Below are 20,539 nucleotides of genomic sequence, written 5' to 3' on the forward strand. Positions count from 1 at the left end.
CCTCGTTTTGGTCCAATTTCAATATGTCCAACTTCCTACTACTCCTCTTATCAGCCTAAATAAACACAATCAGTATGCTATGCAACTTCCTGGGAGTGGTCCATTGGATAAGACTAATAGAAATTTGTAGACCATAAAGACATCGGGGAGAACACCATTGTACTGATTGTTCTGTGGCCCATCAACAACATTAGCAGAGTTCTAAAATTTCACCTTGTTCTGAAGCACTCAGAAAATCCTGCTCATATTATGTAAGTATTGCTCATCTGTTGTCCTGGACAACAGATAAGCCTAAATAGCGGAATGTCGTCATTTCCTAGGTAATATTTCCTAGGTAATTCCCACCTCTGGCAAACTTGTCAGATCTCTCCTCACTAGGCCAACCAGGGAGACCAAATAACCAAGTAAGCCTTAGGCCTGGCACATATATCCAAAACCTTCAGCCGTATCAGAAAAAAGTTCTGGGACTGCCTGAGTTAGATCAAGTGTTGGTATGACCTGTAGTAAACTTGTCAAATCACTCCTCACTAGGCCGGCCAGGGAGACCAAGTGATCAAGTAGGCCTCAGGCCTGGCAAAAATATCCATGGCCTTCAGCCATATAAGCAGCAAGGTCTGGGGCTGCTTGAGATAGATCAAATTGTTGTCTTCACAAATGGATACTATGTCTGTGATTGACTCAACTCTGACACAACTTCGAGGATCCGGGAGGTCATAACTCCTTACAACCTGCCAGCAACTGCCTTGGTCAGTGCTTTTGCATTCATGTTTATCATGAAATGAGGCCTATATGTAACCAGGAAGTAAAGGTGTTTATTTTGTTTTACTGTCATGGTAATGATGGCTTCTATCATAAATGAGGGTAGTTCATCTCATTATCAGACCTCGTTCAAAACCTATGATTTTCTATGAGGGAGCTGATTTAAGAATGTTTTAGAGAATTCCGATGGTAGTACATCTGCCCCTGTGGCCTTTCTATGTGGTATAGCTTACATGGCTGCAGCTAGCACATATTGACCTAAATCCCACTCCAGATCAGTTCTAAGCTCAAGTGTGAACCTGGTAGTCGGAACACTGTCCAGGAAATCTGTCTCATAGGAGCTATTTAATGAGATTGGTTTAATATGTCATTTGGTCAAAGGATCTCGGAGGCTCATGTTGATGCCCACTTGTGTAGTGGTCAATAAGCCATTTGGTCTGGTCAAGACCAATAACGTCAGCACCAGAAGTTTCTTCTTAAGGCTCCAGGCTAATAATATGCCTGGTCTGCCTCCTTTCCTTTACAGTGTCTGCACATACTCCTTCTGTGTCAAGTGTTCTAGGGTATCCTAGGTGTCGCTCAATCTGCATCTAACCTTCAACATTTTTCCACTAGTGCTTATCCGCAGGTCAAGACCCTTGTAGCCTTGCCAGCATTGCATCAGTGTCCACCTGAAGCTGTTGCCTGGTGCCATAGATTTTAATTAGGCATTTACCTCTAAGCACCACCTAAGGTGCTACCCACTCTGTCATTCTAGTGTCTGTGCACTCCCAAGTAAACTCCAGGTGTGTATGTAAAACTTCCTGAATATCAGCCTTGAACGCCATATCTTTTACAGCCTCCACGTTCAGCCTCATATAAGATGTGAGGGTACATTAATTGGTCTAAATCAATCAACTTTCAGGAGTTTGCCCATTCCTCCGCTGCTCAAAGAAAAATGTGTGCATTATTATATTGGGTAGTCTATTTCTTAAAAGCATTATCTGTGGGTGCCAATTAAGTGTGAAGAGGATAGAAAATTGTTGAAACTTCAGAAGTGTATTTGTGATTCTTATAGAGACTGTTGTTAGTGGCTAGGGGGAGTAGGCAGTGGTCCAGGCCATAAATGTTTCTTGATCAATATGTTGATGAATGTTTAAATACACCAGTGGGAAAAAACTACTCTCTGACCAACTGTTCCTATTCGAGACTGGTTTAATTAAATGGGAGCTGGTAACAGATGAAGTTAGTTGTTTTCAACTTGGTCTTTTCTGCAGGCCAGGATCAATAACAACGGGCACAATTTGACAAAAGATGGTGCTTGTTTTGATGTTAAAGGTTATATTCCGAGTGAGAAAACACGTGACACGTTATGCACTCAAGTGGGAGCTCAGGTAATGTCAAAAATATTATATACAACCTTTAGTCAGCATGATGACAAGTCTGTATGATAAAGAATTAAGTTGAATTAGAAGCCACAGGCAAGCTGGAGGATCCAGGGGTCTGATGTTCAGAACAAGTTTGCGGTTCTAAACTCTGTGATGCTGAAAATCACCGGGCTTGCATTCTACTGGATGCCTTTTACCTATCAGAATTTTAAACATGGGTTTGTGACTCATTCTGAATTACATTTACGAAGGGCTGTGAAATGGCCTTCATATCCTATTTGAGAACTGCAGTGAAATCAATTATTTGTGAATGTAATTGCGGTTGCAAATCATTACCATTAACCAGTAACCAATACCCAGAAGGAGGTAGGAACTGATTTGCAAAGGGGAAGCTATCCTTTTTTGACAGCTTCCATATTTGGAATTTTGTCGGGTAGCTTTCAGGGAGTAGGCAATGCACCAAGACACCACTGCATGCTTCTCCCAAAGAGTTGTATTGCCGGATCTGTATATTTAAACAAGAGTTTCTATAAAAAGAAATATTTCTTATATTAGAATGCGATCATAGGGGTGGTGGTGTGCTCTCCCTATCAGGGCAATATCCATATAATACTAACCATTTGCAGGGCAGAAAAAGCCAGGCGCCGAATTTATATTATTTAGGCAGCCTCATACGACTGGACATGTTTGGGCATAACCTATTAGTACAAAGGTAGCATCACAAAATGAAAGTGAGCGCTCAAGATATCAGTGTGACCTAGCTTTTCATTCTCCAGACCCTGGATGCAGTAAATTCAGAACACGCTACTTAATTTTTTGTATTCGTATTTATGTATTCAAAATCAATGTAATAAATTGCATTTCTTTGTAAATATGACGATGGCTACACGATACATTTTTAATTTGAAATTCTGTTACAATTATTTTCACACTATACCGGAAATCAATCATAAAACTATTTTTCCGCATCCTTCACCCATTTCATTGGATATACTCGTGGTGCTAACAAGGCGTTCACACTCAACCCTGCTCGCTGCTTGGGAGGGTCATAGTATAACGTTAATGAAACGTTTAACAACCATGTGCATTTCAATTAACAGACTGTCGATTTTAAAAGCAGGCTGAGGAAGAAAGGCACGCTGTCCATTAGACTGAGTGCAACGAGGCATTAGGTTTATTTGCATAATCAATTAGGCTTGGTCTGTTATCTGATCAGGAGAACAAGCTGCGTTAATAGTCGCAATTCCTCTCGTCCTGTATTTTCGTTTAAAAGCACCCTGGCAGTGGGACAGGATGAATATAAAGATATATCGAATAGTCATGCAATATTATGAAAAATTTGTCAGGCTTTTGTGGAATCTCCTAAGTAGGCATTATACATTAATGGAATATCAATGAAAAATGCTCAGGGCCTCTCTTATGAGGCCCTACCAGAACTGTTACGTAGCCAGAGCGTCACATTTTTTACATTCCAGTGACGCAATGTGCCACAGCATATTGATAAGGCCACGTAAAGCCAATTTAAGTGGCTATTTATGGCCTTATATGCCCCTTTTACGCAGAAAACTGCTTGAAAGGGGCGTTCCATGGGTATTGCTGTGGGTGTTCCCACGCAACACCCATAAAACCTGAAATATTTCCAGATTTACAAGAAATCGTAAACCTAGGAATACGTCAGAACCAAACACTACCCCTGGGAGGCACAACGAGGAGAAATCTTTTTATTTCTCCTCGTGCTTTCCTTTTTCCATGTTTGCAGCATTCTGCACTACACATAGAAAAGGCAATCACCTTTCATGATTAATTTGTGCAGGAAAGTGTGCCTTCCTGCCCAAAATCATTCAGCCCCGCAACGCAGGCACCCTTGCACCAGCGTTGGCGCATGCTAGCCCGGTTTGCATCGGCACTGGGGAAAAGGACAGGAATGCGCTGTATCACATAAATATGGTGCATTCCTGCCCTTTTTATTTAATGTAGGGTAGCGCAGCGCAGCAAGATTCCTTGCAGCACTGCTATACTACAAATACAAAACCTTTTAAATGAGACCCGCAAAGTATAAAAATACTGCCTCGCTGTGCATCAATGCAAGTTTCTAAATCCCCTGCGTTATAGGCTACTGGAGACCGGTAGTAAGTGATCAGGGTTTAAGAAAGTCTGAAATGTGTTTCTCATGGTCATGAGATCTTTTCTCTCATATGCATTCAAACATTTCTCTCTCTCTATCCTGCTGTCAGCATAGACGCCCATTGCATCATCCCAGAAGCTTGATCTACAAGTGTATATAGACAATATTCCCTTAAGAATTTGAGTTCTGGTCCCATATAAGACAAAATCACATAACGTGTATTTGTAATGCGTACGTTCAACCTAATAACAGATGTCTATTGACACCCAACTCAGTGGTACTCATTTTATCTACCTCAGAAGAATGAAAGACTGAGTGGACTCGCTGGGATTTGAACCTGTCACCTTGAGGTTAAAGACAGGCCCCTTCAGTGGACACATTTGTAAGCTAAGCCACTAGAACCAGCAATGCTTACATTCTATTTTCTAGTGTTGTGACACTTTTGTGATATACTCAAGATTCTACCACAAGCTTTAGGAGTAAAGTGAGGTTAGTCAATGGTGTGATGCAAAATGATGGGGCCCCTCTGCAGAATGTTGTTAGGAGCCCCTGAGACTCCGAGATCATTCACATCTACATAGGCCTTAGGCTGCATGATCGACTGCCTGGGGGGTGGGGCTCCCCATGGCACCAAAGGTCAGCATTCTGACACCAGTGCATAAGGTCAGCATCTTGATATTACTGTGCTGAATGATTGTGATATCTGGTATGGCAATCACGCCGGCTTTATTGCCCATACAGATCCCTTCTATTGAAAGTGAAGACAATCATTTAAAACTGCATTACTCCATTTTACCTGTTCATCCTGATTAGTTTGAAAAAATGGGCTAATTTATGACCACCACATATTCTGTGAAGCTCATAATGGACTGCATAGTTTCCCTGTGTTCAAAACATTTATAAAGACATCCTACCTTTTTTATTTCATGAGTTCCCAATATTGGCTTCCAGACTGATGTTAACCAAACCAATGAAGTTTGTCCTTAACCTACTGATACAAACACATGAACACATCTTTTGCAGGAGTAGACGTGATCACAGTCATATTCCATATAAGTGGGGCTTAAAGAAATCTTTTCTCTTTTACCTATATAAAAGCACATGTAATGCCTGTCCTACATTCTAAAAGCTGGGCAAAGAGGCAACACATTCAAAATGGTCTGATTTCAGGTACGAACAACGCCTTTTAGACCTTCTCCTCTCGGTACTAATTGCAAGACATAGCCATGCTTTTATTTGATAATTTCCCATTCGCCTTCGTGGAGGTGACTTTTAGGCCAACTGCATTTTTATTTCATCAAAATTATTTATTTTGGATATTGAGAATCCATAAAATACAATGCATAAAAAATGCAAACTTTGAGAACAAAAACAGGTTGAAACATTAGTAAGTTTAAATACAGTAAATGGAAAACAGTGCATGCAAAGTATAAATGCCACAAGACTATAGATAGTAATGAAAGATGCTGCCAGACTGATCTTCAGAGTGCCCAGACAAACGCATGCCACACCTCTCCCACACCAGTTATATTGGCTCCCAATCAGGCAGAAGACAAAGTTCAAAGGCCTCTGTATCACACACAAAGTCATCTATGGCCAAGCCCGAGATATATTAGGAACAGCCTAGCCAATTACAACCCAAGTAGAATGCTACAGTCATCGGAGGTCAGTCTGCTGGTCTGCCCCCGCTCTTATCTGTCCTCCATGGGAGGAAGAGCATTTTCCACCTGCATCCCTCAAATCTGGAACAAGTTGCCTGAGAATGTACGAAAGGAACACTCCTGCTTCTGTTCAGGAAAAAGCTCAAGACAATACTCTTTCAGGAGGCATGGGGCACACTGTAATTTACTCTACTCCCTCCAGTACTAAGGCAGCACCCTCTCACAGCGCTTGGAGACCGTATGGTGATAACGCGCTCTACAAATAACAATTACAATTACAAATACATTTGCACCTAAAAAGTAGAATACAAGCAGCATAGCCTTCAAGTTAAATATGAGTAAAAATAATAGGAACTTGGATCTGAAGTAAGATTAAAAATGCACTCATAAGAGGCTCACAAGGATCAATACATCATTACTGAGCATAAAAAATACGGGAAAGCCAGGAAGCATGCAAAAATGTAGTTATTGCAACCACAGTCACCTCACCGGTATCGGAACTCAGGATGCAAAGTGCAGGTGCATATTGCCATAAGCCCAAGAGTATTCAGAAAGGTTTTACCCATTGCTTACATGGTTTGACATAAGTGGGACAAAACAAATCAAAGTGGTGTAGAGTTTCTACCACAAGATTACAGGAGAGGCACTTACTTGAGTTACAATACTTCTTGCCCCACTTCACACAAAAACTATTCACCGGGAGACTCCTGTACCTCCATTTTAAATAGAGTTGTTATGGGGTAGAACAATGGAGATTGTTGAAAAAAATTCATAAGCAGCTTTAATCTTTATATCCAAAAATGAATCAGTCATACTCCCTTCTTTGACGTGTTTCAGTTCTCTCAACCACAAATGCTCCTTTAAACGATTTTTAATCAAGAAGCGGGAGATCAACTTAGCCGTGCCTGGTAAATCCTTAAGAGAGGGCATGCCGAGTCCATAAAGCATTGGCTTGATATAAGCAAGCCAGGTGATCTTCTCATACCCTGGGGAATTGAGAAGTGCCTTGATCAAAGCTCTACAAGATTCCAGTTCCTCTATAGACCAAAGTCTAAGCCAATAAATGATGTGTCTAGCCATGATACCTTGATTAAAAGGATACAGGATCATGTCTAGAAGATGGGGAAGATGAGGGGCACTCTGTGGAAGGTACAGGGCACTCCTCAGTAACCTGTTTTCTATTTTACAGAGTTCAGCAGACCTAGCATTTCCCTGAAGTTCTGCACCATACATGGGTGAGCTTTTCACTTTAAGATTGTAAATCTCGACCACTGGGATAAGAGAGCATTCACGGACCTTCTTGAGCAGTTTAGACGCAACCCTCGCTTCTTGTTGAAGTTTCATTGTGCTTTTTTATGTGTGTGGACCAACTCATTTTTTGAGTTAAACATACCCACAAGTACAGAAACTCATGCACTTGTTCAAGTGAAACACCATGCACCAAGATTTTTGCCCTGGCTGATTTACAAGTCTTGAGCACCATGAATTTGGTTTTATTGATGTTGAGTTTAATGCCTTGTGCACTGCAAAAATTGAGAAAACGATCTACTATCGCCTGCAGACCACATGGTGTTTTGTATATACAAGACAACCTTAACTCCCCCGGAGCTGCCACTACCAACCTTGACCCGCCGAGCCCAGGACACCTACCAAGGGAATGTCTACAGGTTCTCCCTTCTATCCCCGAAGTAGATTTCGAGAGACTGGCACACGGAATCACTTCTGGGTCCCCCCTCGACCCATTGCCCCCTAACTTGGAAAGCGTGCGGAACTGAACTATTCCACACCCTCCGTAGGATCTGTAACCAATCTCTTTGCTGTGGATTTGTCCCTACCCCCTGGAAGCAAGCACTTATCACCCCGCTGCTGAAAAAACCCTCCTTGAACCCCGAGTGCCTATCCAACTTTCGACCTATATCGCTTCTACCCTTTCCAGCGAAAGTGGTGGGACGCTGGGTTAGCTCATGTCTCTCGACACATCTTGAGCAGAACCACATCCTGGACGACTTCCAATTCGGTTTTCGCCCAGCCCATGGTACCGAAACGGCTGTGCTTACAGCCATGGAAGAACTTCGGATGCGTGCAGACAGGGGCCACGCAGTGGCCTTGATCTTATTGGACCTGTCTGCCGCATTCGATACGGTTAACCATGTGATTCTGCTGAAAAGGCTCAGAGAGGCAGGGGTCGATGGCACCGCCCTGCTCTGGTTCCATTCATACCTGAGAGATAGGAAACAGGCTGTGTCCCTTCCCCCTTTTCAATCCGCTTTCTCTCCAGTGCTTCACGGTGTACCCCAGGGCTCGTCCATCAGCCCGATCCTTTTTAACGTTTATCTTAAACCACTGGTCACATTAATCAAATCCCACAGTTTGAAAACTGTAAACTACGCGGATGACACCCAGCTCATCCTCTCCTGGGAGGGGGAAGACTCAACCCCCATGGAATCGTTCCATGACTGCTTAAGGGCCACAGCCGGCTGGCTGCACTTGAATTCCCTGCAATTCAACTCCTCCAAGACCGAGGTCCTGTTCTGCTCGGGGAGCCGGATTCCTCGCCTATTTCCTACTGAATTCTGGCCCCCGGAAAATCCAGAAAAACCACAGCCGGTCACTAGTGTCCGCAATCTGGGTGTTATGCTAAACAACAACCTTAGCATGCAAACGCAGGTAACCAAAACAGTCTCTACCTGCTCGGCCCTACTGCGTTCGTTACGTAAAATCATGCCACTACTCCCCACCCAGGCCCGAGCGCTAATAGTCAGGTGCACTATCCTTAGTCGCCTCGACTATTGTAATTCTCTTTTGCTCGAGTCCACAGCTGTTCTACTGGACAGACTCCAAAGAGTCCAGTCGGCTGCAGCTAAACTGGCCCTTGGTTGGACCAGGAGATCCTCGGCCACAGCAGCCTTAGCCGAACTACATTGGCTCCCTTTGAAGCAGCGAATAGCTTTTAAAGCACTCTGCCTTGTCTTCAAGGCACTACACTGAACGGGCCCCAGTCCCCTACAAAAAATGTTTTCCTGGTACACCCCCACCAGAACTCTTCGATCCACCTCAGCCTGCCTTGTGTTGGTACCCAGATTTAACAAGGTAAGGACCAGGGGCAGATCTTTCAGAGTGGCCGCCGCCAAACTATGGAACAGTCTGCCGGTCGATATTCGCCAAATTCCACAACTCTTGCCATTCAGAAAGCGAATCAAAACTTGGCTCTTCCCCAATTCCGTTCACTTCTAAATTCCATTTAGCCTCCCGTCTCTTTCCATCTCAGGAGTAAGCTTTCAGCGCCAGGATACCTGTTAGGTGACAGTTGCGCTTTACAAGTGTTTTAAATAAAATAATAAAATAAAAATATATTAGTAGCAGGCCAGCTACAAAAAGCAGCATAGAGATTTTATGGGGGCCCGATTTAGGTGCATTATTGCCAGGGAAATCGAGTTCCTGAACTAAGGGCCAGATGTAGGTAGCCAAATACCGGTCGGTAACGGCCGATTTCGGCCGTTACCGACTCGGTATTTGGCTTTTGAGATGTAGGGGGATTGCAACAGGCCATTTCGGTAATTTTACCGATTCGGTAAATATACCGGTCGGTAAATTTACCGACCGGTATTTTTACAGAATCGGTAAAATACAGATGTAGGTGGGACTCTTCTGAGTCCCACAAGCCCTACAAATTCGGTATTTTACCATCAAATTCAATTCGATGGTAAAATACTGATTCAGGTGTGCATGCACATGTGTGCATGCACACCTGTGCCATATGACAGGCAGACCTGCCCTTAGGGCAGGTATGCCTGCCACATGGCCCCCGAACCTTTTTTGGGGGTGCTAGAGGGTGTCAAAGTGACACCCCCTGCACCCTTGTCAAAATCGGTATTTACCGATTCGGTAAATACCGACCGGTAATGCCCCATTCATTCCTATGGGCTTCAAAGCCCATAGGAATGAATGGAGCATTACCGGTCGGTATTTACCGAATCGGTAAATACAGATATTTACCGATTCGGTAAATGGAACATCTGGATGTTCCTACATACCCCCCCTTCTTATTTACCGATTCTTAATTACCGAATCGGTAAAATTCGGTAATTAAGAATCGGTAAATAAGTTCTACCTACATCTGGCCCTAAGTCACTAATGGAGAGCGTGAACAACACTGGTGAACACCGGATTCAATCTTAAAAGGTTCAGTAAGCTCACCATTATTGCCATATCTAACCCTGGCTGTGTTACACACATTTGTAGTTAATATTTAGTCAAAACTGCACTCCAGCTTGTATGAACTGTATGGCCAAGACATGATATAGTTATTCGTTCTTGGCCATTTGACAGGTAAATTTGTTGGTGGTATTGTGCAGGAGGAGTTAATGTTCTCTTCACAAAATCGTATATCTGAGGCTGGCTGGTATTCCATAGCAACCCTCTTAGCATTGCATTTTCTCCAAAAGATTTCCCTTCATGTTGTCAATTTCCTCCTAGCTTCTGCAGAATTTTTAAAAGGGCTTCTTCTTTTCAAGCAGAGTGCATCTGTCCCACCAGGGTCAACATGATCTCACTAGACCAAAGCTAATTGTGATCAGCAAACTTACTATCCTATGTATGCATGTATACAATACAATACAATAAAATGCAATACGATACTAATATAAGTAATTTCCTTTTCAGCTAACAACCTGATAAAAAAAACATGATTTAAGGTGCATGATTTAAAATTTGTCTGGAGGATTACTCCATCACATACAAAGGAACAGAGCGCATGCTAGAAGCATAATGTGTGCGTGTAATGCAGTGGCGCAAGCCTGTGTGCATGTACACTTAGTAATCAGCTCACTACAGTGTCCTAAAATGCAACGCCACGTGTCTGTAGGGTAGCGCTGCCCGCTGACTCAGGCCTACAGTACGGTCCAGCAGGTCCTTAAAATAAGAGATGTGACTGAATTAGGTCAGAGATCACATCATTACACACAACAACATTGCTTGTTTGCAGCTGCGCATCCAGGATGGTGCACCCCACCCATCCCGAAGTACTGCGCTCAACATGTGTCTGTAGGGGAGCGCTGCCCGCAGGCTCAGGCCTACAGTAAGGTTGCAGCAGGTCCTTAAAATGAAACGGAGATGTGACTGAATGAGGTCAGAGATCACATCATTACGGAGGGCAACATCGTTTGTTCGCACCGGCGCACCCAGGCTGATGCACCCCACCCCTCCTGCAGCAGTGCTCTCAACACGTGTCTGTAGGGAAGCGCTGTCCGCTGGCTCAGGACTACAGTACGGTCTAGCAGATCCTTAAAAGGAGGCAGACGTGAGTGAATGAGGTCAGAAATCATATCATTACGCATGGCAACGTCGCTTGTTGGCACTTGTGTACCCAGGCTGCTGCACCCTAGCTGTTTCCCCCGCACTGTGCTCAATTGCTTCACTGCTCACCTGCCGCCATCAGTGTGTTCAATGACGTCCCGGTGCAAGCTCCGACTACGGGGTGCTTCTGTAGGGTGGCACAGCAGGTGTCTGGTCGGGGACGGTGTCTTGATACCACGATGGAAGGCATCAGAATGCCCAGGGCATCATCACGGGGTGAGCACCCGCTCCGTCCCTTTCGACGCAACCAATTCAGTGTCTGAAAAGGGAGAAAAAAAATTATTGTGGAAACGTTTGGAGGTAAATGAAGGTTTATTTCAAGCTTAATAGAAAACAGCAGTTCAGTGCATCCTTCCTCTTAAAGTAGAATCTACCAACTGTTAGTGGTAATCGTGGTTCAAAGAGGAGTTGGATTGCACAAGAATACACAAGGTTAAATAATAAGATGTTATGCCAACGTTTACATACAAAGGAACATAGCGCATGCTTGAAGCATAATGTGCATGTGTAATGCACTTGCGCAAGCCTGTGTGCATGTACACTTATTAATCAGCTCACTACTGTTCCCTAAAAGGCAACGCCATGTGTCTGTAGGGCAGTGCTGCCCGCTGGCTCAGGCCTACAGTACGGTCCAGCAGGTCCTTAAAATGAGACAGACATGTAACTGAATGAGGTGAGAGATCACATCATTACAGAAGCAATATCGCTTGTTCGCACCTGCGCACCCAGGCTGATGCACCCCACCCCTCCCGCAGCACCACGCTCATTGCAGCCCCTGTGCACCAAGGTCCCACTGCTCACCTGCTGTCATTGTTGTGTGCCCAAACACGACGGGCAGCAGGGTTCACAATTCAGATGCAGTGTTGATTGCAGGATGGTGTACACCTCATGGATCCCTTTAGAAGCATGACATCCAGTAGGGTTCACAATTGATGTCCAGTGTTGATTGCCAGGATGGCGTACGCCTTATGGATCCCTTTCTTTATTGCACATTGTGATATGTGAGGTGGATGCGGCCATATCACCTTAGGCAGTGTGGAAGAACAGGGACATGTGGCGTCGTCGTTATCCTATCTATACGTACCCAAAGTGGGCTGGGCTTGGGAACGCGAGGCCGGCGTAGGGCTGTGAATAATTGTCCTGGGGACCTGGGTGTTGTTCACTTCCTGCCTGGCCAGGAAGTGTACTTATGTGTGTTTCTGTTGCAGTTTTGATGTCGCAGAATGCGCAGTTTACATTAATGTAGCATGTACCGGGTGGGCGACAACTATCGCAAATGAGATGCTGTTCGAAAACATTGAATGGCCAACATCACATGTTGTGGTCAAGGTTGTTAATGAAGGAATGAATGAATGAGTACGTTCTTATATAGCGCAAGTCTACACTGAGGCATCCCAGCGCTGTAAGACCAGAGGACAGGAGAAGACGATCAATGGAACAAAAATGTCTTCAATAGCTTCCTGAAAGCAAGATGATTAATTTCAAGCCTGATGTTATCTGGGAGTTTGTTCCAACCCTTGGCTGCCTGGAAGGAGAGCTGGCGGCGGCCCATACGGGCTCGCTTCACCCTAGGTACTACCAGCAAATTTCGCTGATTAGATCTCAGGGATCTGTGAGATTGATGACGGCGAAACAAGGGCTGAAGAATAGTGGGGCCGCTATTACCGATGGACTTATGCGCCATGCACATCTTAAACATGATTCTTTCCTGAATCGGCAGCAGTGGAGCGATCGATGTGCCGCTTTCGCCGAGCCACCTCTAGGTGAATTCATAAGCAGCAGAGCTGCGCAATTTTGCACAGATTGCAGGATTTGAATGGTACCTGCTGGAGCACCCAGATACATAGCGTTTGCATAGTCCAGCCGCGATAGGATCACCGACTGAACCAGCACACGGCTGGCCTCAAAAGGAAGGAGGGACAGAACTTTCCTGAGGACCCTGAGCAGTCCATAGCAGGTAGACGCAACCTTCTTAGCCTGGACCTTAAATCCCAGGGAGGTGTCCAGCCACACCCCCAGGCTCTTTATTTGGGTCTTTGGGATAGGAGGGGGACCCAAACAAAGTGGCCACCATGGGTCAAGATTGATGGGGGCTTTATAACCCAAGAGCATAATGTCAGTTTTGGCCCCATTTAGTTTTAGGAAGGAGGTGGTCATCCACTCCAAAACTTTGGTGAGACATGGGGTCAGATTATTGCTCCCCTGATCTACTGTGTCATCCCTCGCCAGGGAGACGACCACCTGCATATCATCGGCGTAGGTGATAAGCTGAATTCCCCAGGGAAGCACCACCTCAGCCAGTGGTCGCATGTAGATGTTAAACATGGTAGGACTAAGTGAAGATCCCTGGGGAACACCGTGATACAATTGCAGTTGGTCTGATGAAAACCCCTCCTCAAAAACAGAGAAACATCTCTCTGCTAGAAAGGACTGGAGCCATTTAAGGGCCATTCCGGAGATCCCTGCCCGGCCCAGGCGAAGAAGCAAAAGTGGATGATTGACAGTGTCGAAGGCTGCGCTGAGGTCCAGCAGTACCACCGCAGCGCAGCCTCCGGCGTCCACAATACTCCTGGTCGCCTCCACCACTACCACCAGGGCAGTCTCCGTACCTTGCTTGGCTCTAAATCCCGTCTGAGAGGAATGGAGTGCACCTAAAGTCTCAACAAACGAGGAGAGGATCCGATTGACGTGTTTTTTAGCTATTTTACTAAGGGCCGGTAATAACGAAATGGGCCTGTAATTAGCTAAGTCTTCGTGGTCCAAGTTTTTTTTTGTAGAAGGGCCTTCACTTTCGCCATCTTCCAAATGGAGGGCACCACACCTGATTCCAAGGATGAATTGATTACCCGCATTATGGCCTTGAGACTTGTTTAAGTGCAGCAGGCGGCGCAGCGTCCATAGGGGAACCAAATTTAAGAGCACCAAGGAGTCGAAGGCGACAAGTCCTTCAGAGGCGTCTAAAGCAGCCTCCTCCGGACACCCGTCCTCGCTCTCCATAGGGCCGGTGGCCTGTACTGTTGGCCCAAAGCCAGCAATAGATGTTAGATACCTTGGCAGCGAAGAAAGCGGCCAGATCATTACATCGTTTCTGGGGATCGGGCGAGGCCGTAATGGCCGTGGGGGGGGGGGGCTTTGACCAGGGCTTGGAATATTTTAAAATTTTCTCTTGGCCTATTAGCTGCTTCCTCGATTTTGTCCTGAAAGTACTCTGATTGCGCAGTTTTTAGTTGTTTTTGTATAGTCTGAGGTCTGACCTATATTCATTTTTGGAGGCAGTGGCAAAATCTTTCCTCCATTTCCTCTCTGCCCTTTTGCAGCGTTGCTTTAGCTCCTTGAGTTCACCAGAATACCAAGGTTGTTTGTTTAGGCCAGTGCGATGGCTGACCACTTTTTTGGGAAGAGTGACATCTAATGTTGAGGTTAGCCACTTATTGAAGGCTTCATTGGCAATGACGGGGTTATCATGAGGAGCCGGAATGACCTCTTCAAGGCAGCCTCCAGTCCTCCAAAGATAGCCTCGACCAGGTTCGGCTGACTATGCGCAGACACGCATGTAAGTGGTTTGCGGTATTATTGAAAGTGTTGCTATCGCGAAGCGCACACTTGTGAATGTGCTCGGATGGAGGGAGGATCAGCAGTGAGGCTACAGCATACACAGTGATAATGTTCATTACAGTCAAGCAATGCATGTCAAACGTGAATCTGAAAGTCTCACATATCGCACAGTACTATACTGGTAAAGCCTGACAACAGAGTATACAGCAATACAAATCTACACATTACTGTTTGTCACATGTGATCTAGGATGTGCACTCTACCCGTGGCTGATGATACCCTTTCGAGCCAACAACACCCAGGCCGAAAGGCAGCACAATAATGTGCACACACACACACACACCAGGGGCATCGTGTAACACACATTTGTTTTTTGATGTAACATTTGAGATGCATGACCATCATACGTGGAAGGCTAATGTACAGAACATGAATATTGATCAAGATGGTCGTTGCATGTTGTGTGTAGTATAAGATTTCTGTACACAGCAAAAAAACTTTTCAAAAAAGCTCTCTAAGGTGAAGGGGTGTGCCTCAGCAAATGCTGTAGAGAGAATGACTAAAATGGGTGGGGTCCTCCAACTGTTACAATGGGAAATGTTATGAACTAATCAAATGCTTTTTTTTAAGGTCACGTGGCAATCGCGTATCAAGAGCGCAAGGATGCCGCAGTTGGCACAATTTTGAGAAAATAAGTTTATCATAATATGAGTTTATTTAAGTTAGAAATATATAAATGTTTAAAACATTTTAGATTATCGCTCGCTCTCATATACAGTTTAAAGTTATTTAGATTTAGTTTTGAGACATAAAAAAAAAACAGGGAATGGCATACCCGGCGCGACACCTTACGTCCATGACATAACACAGGGCCTGGCAGCGTGCAGTCATCACATACTCAATGCTCAGCTGGCATGATCCCATACGTACATGACGTAACCCGCGGCTTGGTACTGCCTACCCGTCGGATACCAAAGTAGCAGCTGGCTGGCGCGACATCATACATATATGCCGCGGTGCCACGAATCCGTTGGGTACGAAATGCGCATCATTTACGACTTTAGCAATATGGTGGATAGGATTTGCGTGGTGATGGAGCTTGGTACACTACAGGTATAGGAGTGCAGTTTTTGAAGAAAAAAAGATATACATATTTTTGAGAGAAGATATAAAACATTACGTAATTTTTAACGTTAAAAAAAAGGAGTACAATAGAGTTCCAAAATATTTTTTAAAACATAGGTTTTCTAAACATTAAATTATGAAATTAGCATTTAAAAAACGTGAAATTCACTGAAAAAAACTAGAGGTTTTACGGACGTTATAGTTAGGAATTAGCACTATAAAAAGCTTTTCATGTTCACAAAAAAACATAGGTTTTAGGGACGTTATGGTTAGTTGAAAATTCGCCTGTTATAGTTAGTTGAGCTAACTATTACTCGCGCCCCCGCAATGCACTGTTGATGACGTCATATATTACATCATTCATGACATGGTCAGTGACATCACTGATGACATCTCAAATGACATTGCTTTGTTATTCTGGAGCCCCCGGGTGGGCCAGGTCACGGGGGCCCATGCAGCCCCAGTGACCACATCCCCGGGGCTCTCATTTTAAATAAAAAAACCTGTGTGGGGGGCTCAAGCCCCACATACACCCCAGGGACCGCCATCTTTCCGGGGATATATTTATATTGTACGGGGGCATGCAGCCCCGGGGTCCACCACGTCTCCGGGGCTCTATATATTTTTTCTTTAAACCAGTGTGGGGGGCTTGAGCCCCCCCACATCACCCAGGAACCACCACCTCCTCAGGGCACTGAATATGGAAATGCAGGGGTCCGTTAGGACCCTCAGCTCCGGCAACCACCACCTCCCTGGGGCTTTGCACTGGTAGGGAGGGGGCCATGTAGCCACCCTCCTGGAGCCCTTCATGACCCTAGGGACTGCCACCCCCAGGGTCGGCTCATGCAATGTGCCAGGGCACCCACCCCCGGGACATTGCTGTTTGCTATGGCAGGGTGGGAGCATGGCTCCCGCCCTTCTATAGCAAACCCTGCTTTGCTTCATTGAAGTGAGAGCAGAAAACCTGCTCTTGCTTCAGTGAAGCAAAGCAGAATTGCTTTTGGACAAGGAGAGCTGCATGTTAGCAGCTCCCCTTACCCAAAAGCAATGCAGGGAGCCGGCGGGACCGTGGGGGCATTTGGACTAATATTGTGGCTATCAGTGCTGGCAGCTCTAGAACAGAGAAGGTAGGGCAGAAAGAGAGCAAAAGTGTAAGAGAGATCAAGTGGCAAAAGACGGGGAGGTGTAAGATGCAGAAAATATGGGACAGGTGGTGGCAAACAGAGGCATATCGAGAAAGTCAACAAGAGTAAATATGTGACAGCATAAGAAGGGCAGTAGGTAAGGAGTGACACAAGAGTCAGTGAGAGACAAAATAAGAGTGAAGCAGTAAGAGAAGAAAATGAGGCACAACGAAAGGGACAGAGAGAGCCAGAAAGAGAAGAAAACTAAGCACAAAGAGAGGGACAGTAAATGAAAAAAGAGGCACAAACCGAGAGAAAACAGGAGTTAAAGTGAGGCACAGAGGAGGGGCAAAATGGGGGCAGAAACAACACAGATCCAAAGGGCAAGAGTAATAAGGTTACAAAACATCTTTCATGTTGAGTGATGTGTGGTATCATGGCACAGTTATCATTATGTTTTTGCCATCTTGTTAGCATGTTATTTCTCATGGGTAGGTACCGAAACAGATACCCTGGCATTGTTTGCCATAAATAATCCGACAATTTTGCACATTATGCAGGGTGGATGCCCAATACCCTTAATAAACAAAGCAGCCTCCAGATGGCCGATGTTGTGTACTGGTGATGTCAGGAAATAGATTAAGTTGTCTCTTCCAGATGTGGATGACGATTGTGAACAATACAGTAAATGCAGTAACAATGTCTGACAGGCAAAACATCTAAAGACTGTGGTATTGGGTGATAAAGAATTGTGCACAACAGTAGCAAAAAAGCTAGTGTCTAAAGATGACTGACACATTGTTTACTATATGAATGCTCTGATGTGGGTGCACTGACAATATGGGTAACACTCCAACAGACCAATTACTGAAGGAGGCTGATAAAAATTAGCATCATGTATTATCCCTTTGTGAGATCAAATGAGAGAAGACATGCTTAACTTAGAGACATTGTGTAAAGTATTTATGTAGTACTCAAACAGTAATAAATTTAAAACACAACACAAAGAATATCCCAAATTAAGTAAGAATAATAGCGTAAATTGTAATCCTCATTAGCAATTCTATGTGTTATATGTTCTTAGTTTTTGGAGGTCTGCAGTCGGGCTCAGATCTAGCTGTAAATAATCTACGTGCTAGCTTCCTTAAAAGAAAAAAAAATAATAATATTGTCTCGGTCCATGCTATAGCCTTCTTTTTTATTCCAATAACTTAGCGGGCCGGTGAATAGGAACTGAACTGTTCAAAGTACATTATGTGTTTTTTAACTAATTTTATCTTCGTCTATTTATTGGTGTACATATTGAACTTAGTTTTAAATGATGACTGGTGATTCACAGGAAAATTCAGGTAGCCTGAAATTCAGGGAGCGGGCAGTTATCTGATGGTTTTTTTTTAAGTGTGAATGTATACACTTTAACCATGTGGATATATTTAATCGCATGTTTTGTACTGAAATTCTTTTTAAACTATGCTGTACTTTTATGGTCTGTCTCGATAGAGCGAATAAAGATTATTGTATTGTATTATTATTGTATTGCATTGTAATAAATAAAATGACATTAACACAACAAAAAGCCTATAATGGGAATCAGAGTTATGAATCTTTAAACTTTAAGGTACAAAATAGCACTAACATGTGTTACCACGTTTGCAGCACTTCCTTTGTGCTTTGCTGTAAACAATTGCACAGAGGCCCTCGGTCTAAAACCAATATGCCTTTCTTCCCCTGTGCAGAGCTACTATGCCCACCCCAGGGGTGTGACCAGGGAAATGATACTCCTCTCTGGTCACTCTAAGCAAGTTGTGGGAGCAGTTCCTCTCCCACTAGGCCTAGATCCTTACTTGCTAGGAGGACAAAGGAAGGGGAAGGCCAAGGTGTTAGCTACATCCCCTGTAACTGGGTAGGTCTCTTTGAACTTAATTGAGTTACACTGAACAGCCAATTGGTTAGCCAGTCAGAGGAACAGAACATCTCCCCACACCAATAGTCTTTGTCTCAACTCTGGCGGTAAATTCATACCTCATCAAAGGGGCAATTCAGCTCCTGTGTGACAGTTGGAGGCCCAAGTGGAAGAGTTTCTTGAGGCTAATAAACCATGCCGCTGTTTCTGAGGCAAAGACATTTCTGGTAATATTGCATCCCAATGTTTTCCTTAGGAACAGTCAACCTTGTTACATAGAAAATAGCTTTGACAGCTTTTTTTTACTGCAAGGAAATATTTAACATTAAAGTGGTACATGTCCTCCTTAAAGCCACATTTTGGTGGTTACTTATTAATATTAAGAATGAGGGCTTAGACCTGACAAAATGGGATATTTTGACAGATGGAAGTTTCAGTTTAATCCTGCACAGTCAGGCTACTGGGGGCAGGCCTGCAGTCCGGTTTACTCCGATTTATGGTAGTCACTGGCACAATGTGTCCTGCAGTCCAGGACTTTTTAACTTACATGCTCTGGTTACACTGTGGTACCAAGTGTTAGGGGAATATACCAATCAAAGGTATGTCAATTTCATCAGCACACACACATTTTGCCACTAGTTAGCAGAGGTAAAGTGCACAGAGTTCTACAGCCAGCACCAAGAGTGAAGGCAACAATCTGGGCTGGCGCCACACACATGATGGGTATTTCCAACTTTAAGTATAATAAGGGATCAGTTTCATACCTGAATGATAGAGATACTGTGAAAACCATTGATTCACATGCAAGGTATGAAGGAGAAGCTATCAACACGCAAGATTATAACTATGTGTTTGGATTACATACATATAAATGTATTGTAAGACCACGAATTCAAAAGTAGGCGTAAATTCAAAATAATAAATAACATGGGCAGCACTGAGAAAAATGTAACTAAACATTATGGCTTTAGAAAACATCAGTGATAGTTTTAGAGATGAATGACCAAATCTAAGGGAAAACCTAGGCGATTTAGGTATCATTCTAGTGCAGACAAAACAAGGGCCACAACAGTTAGGGAAATAAAAGGAACTACACATGTTAATTAGGCGTTCAGGTTATTGATAGACATACTAAGAAAACCTTGCAACATGTGTCAGTAAATAGGAGTAATTCATGATTACGTATTTTACAAAGTGAATCACCTGGTATAAATTAGTGAAATGGTAATATATGGCTTACAGCACATGGGCAGTACATACGCTTTGTTACTTTCTAGCTTATGTGACGTTTGAAGGCATTCTTTTCCACGGTTCATTCAGACGATTGATAAAAACACGGTACTAGAAATGTCGTGCAGATCGTCTCAGGTACAATTATGTGCACCTATCAGCTTTCTGTAACTGCAGGTTTTTGTGGTTCACAAAGTGCTGGAAAAGAAGCCATCACCCCTGTATTCATCGATTACGGTGAAAAGTAAGAATTTGTTAGGGGAAATATAGTGAGAGGAAAAAGGATTTTCAGATTTAGTTTAGAGATGTATAACGCTACCCTGGAATGTCTAAAT

The sequence above is a fragment of the Lissotriton helveticus genome, chromosome 3_2 (assembly GCF_964261635.1).
Source record: "Lissotriton helveticus chromosome 3_2, aLisHel1.1, whole genome shotgun sequence".
In the NCBI taxonomy this organism is placed as follows: Eukaryota; Metazoa; Chordata; class Amphibia; order Caudata; family Salamandridae; genus Lissotriton; species Lissotriton helveticus.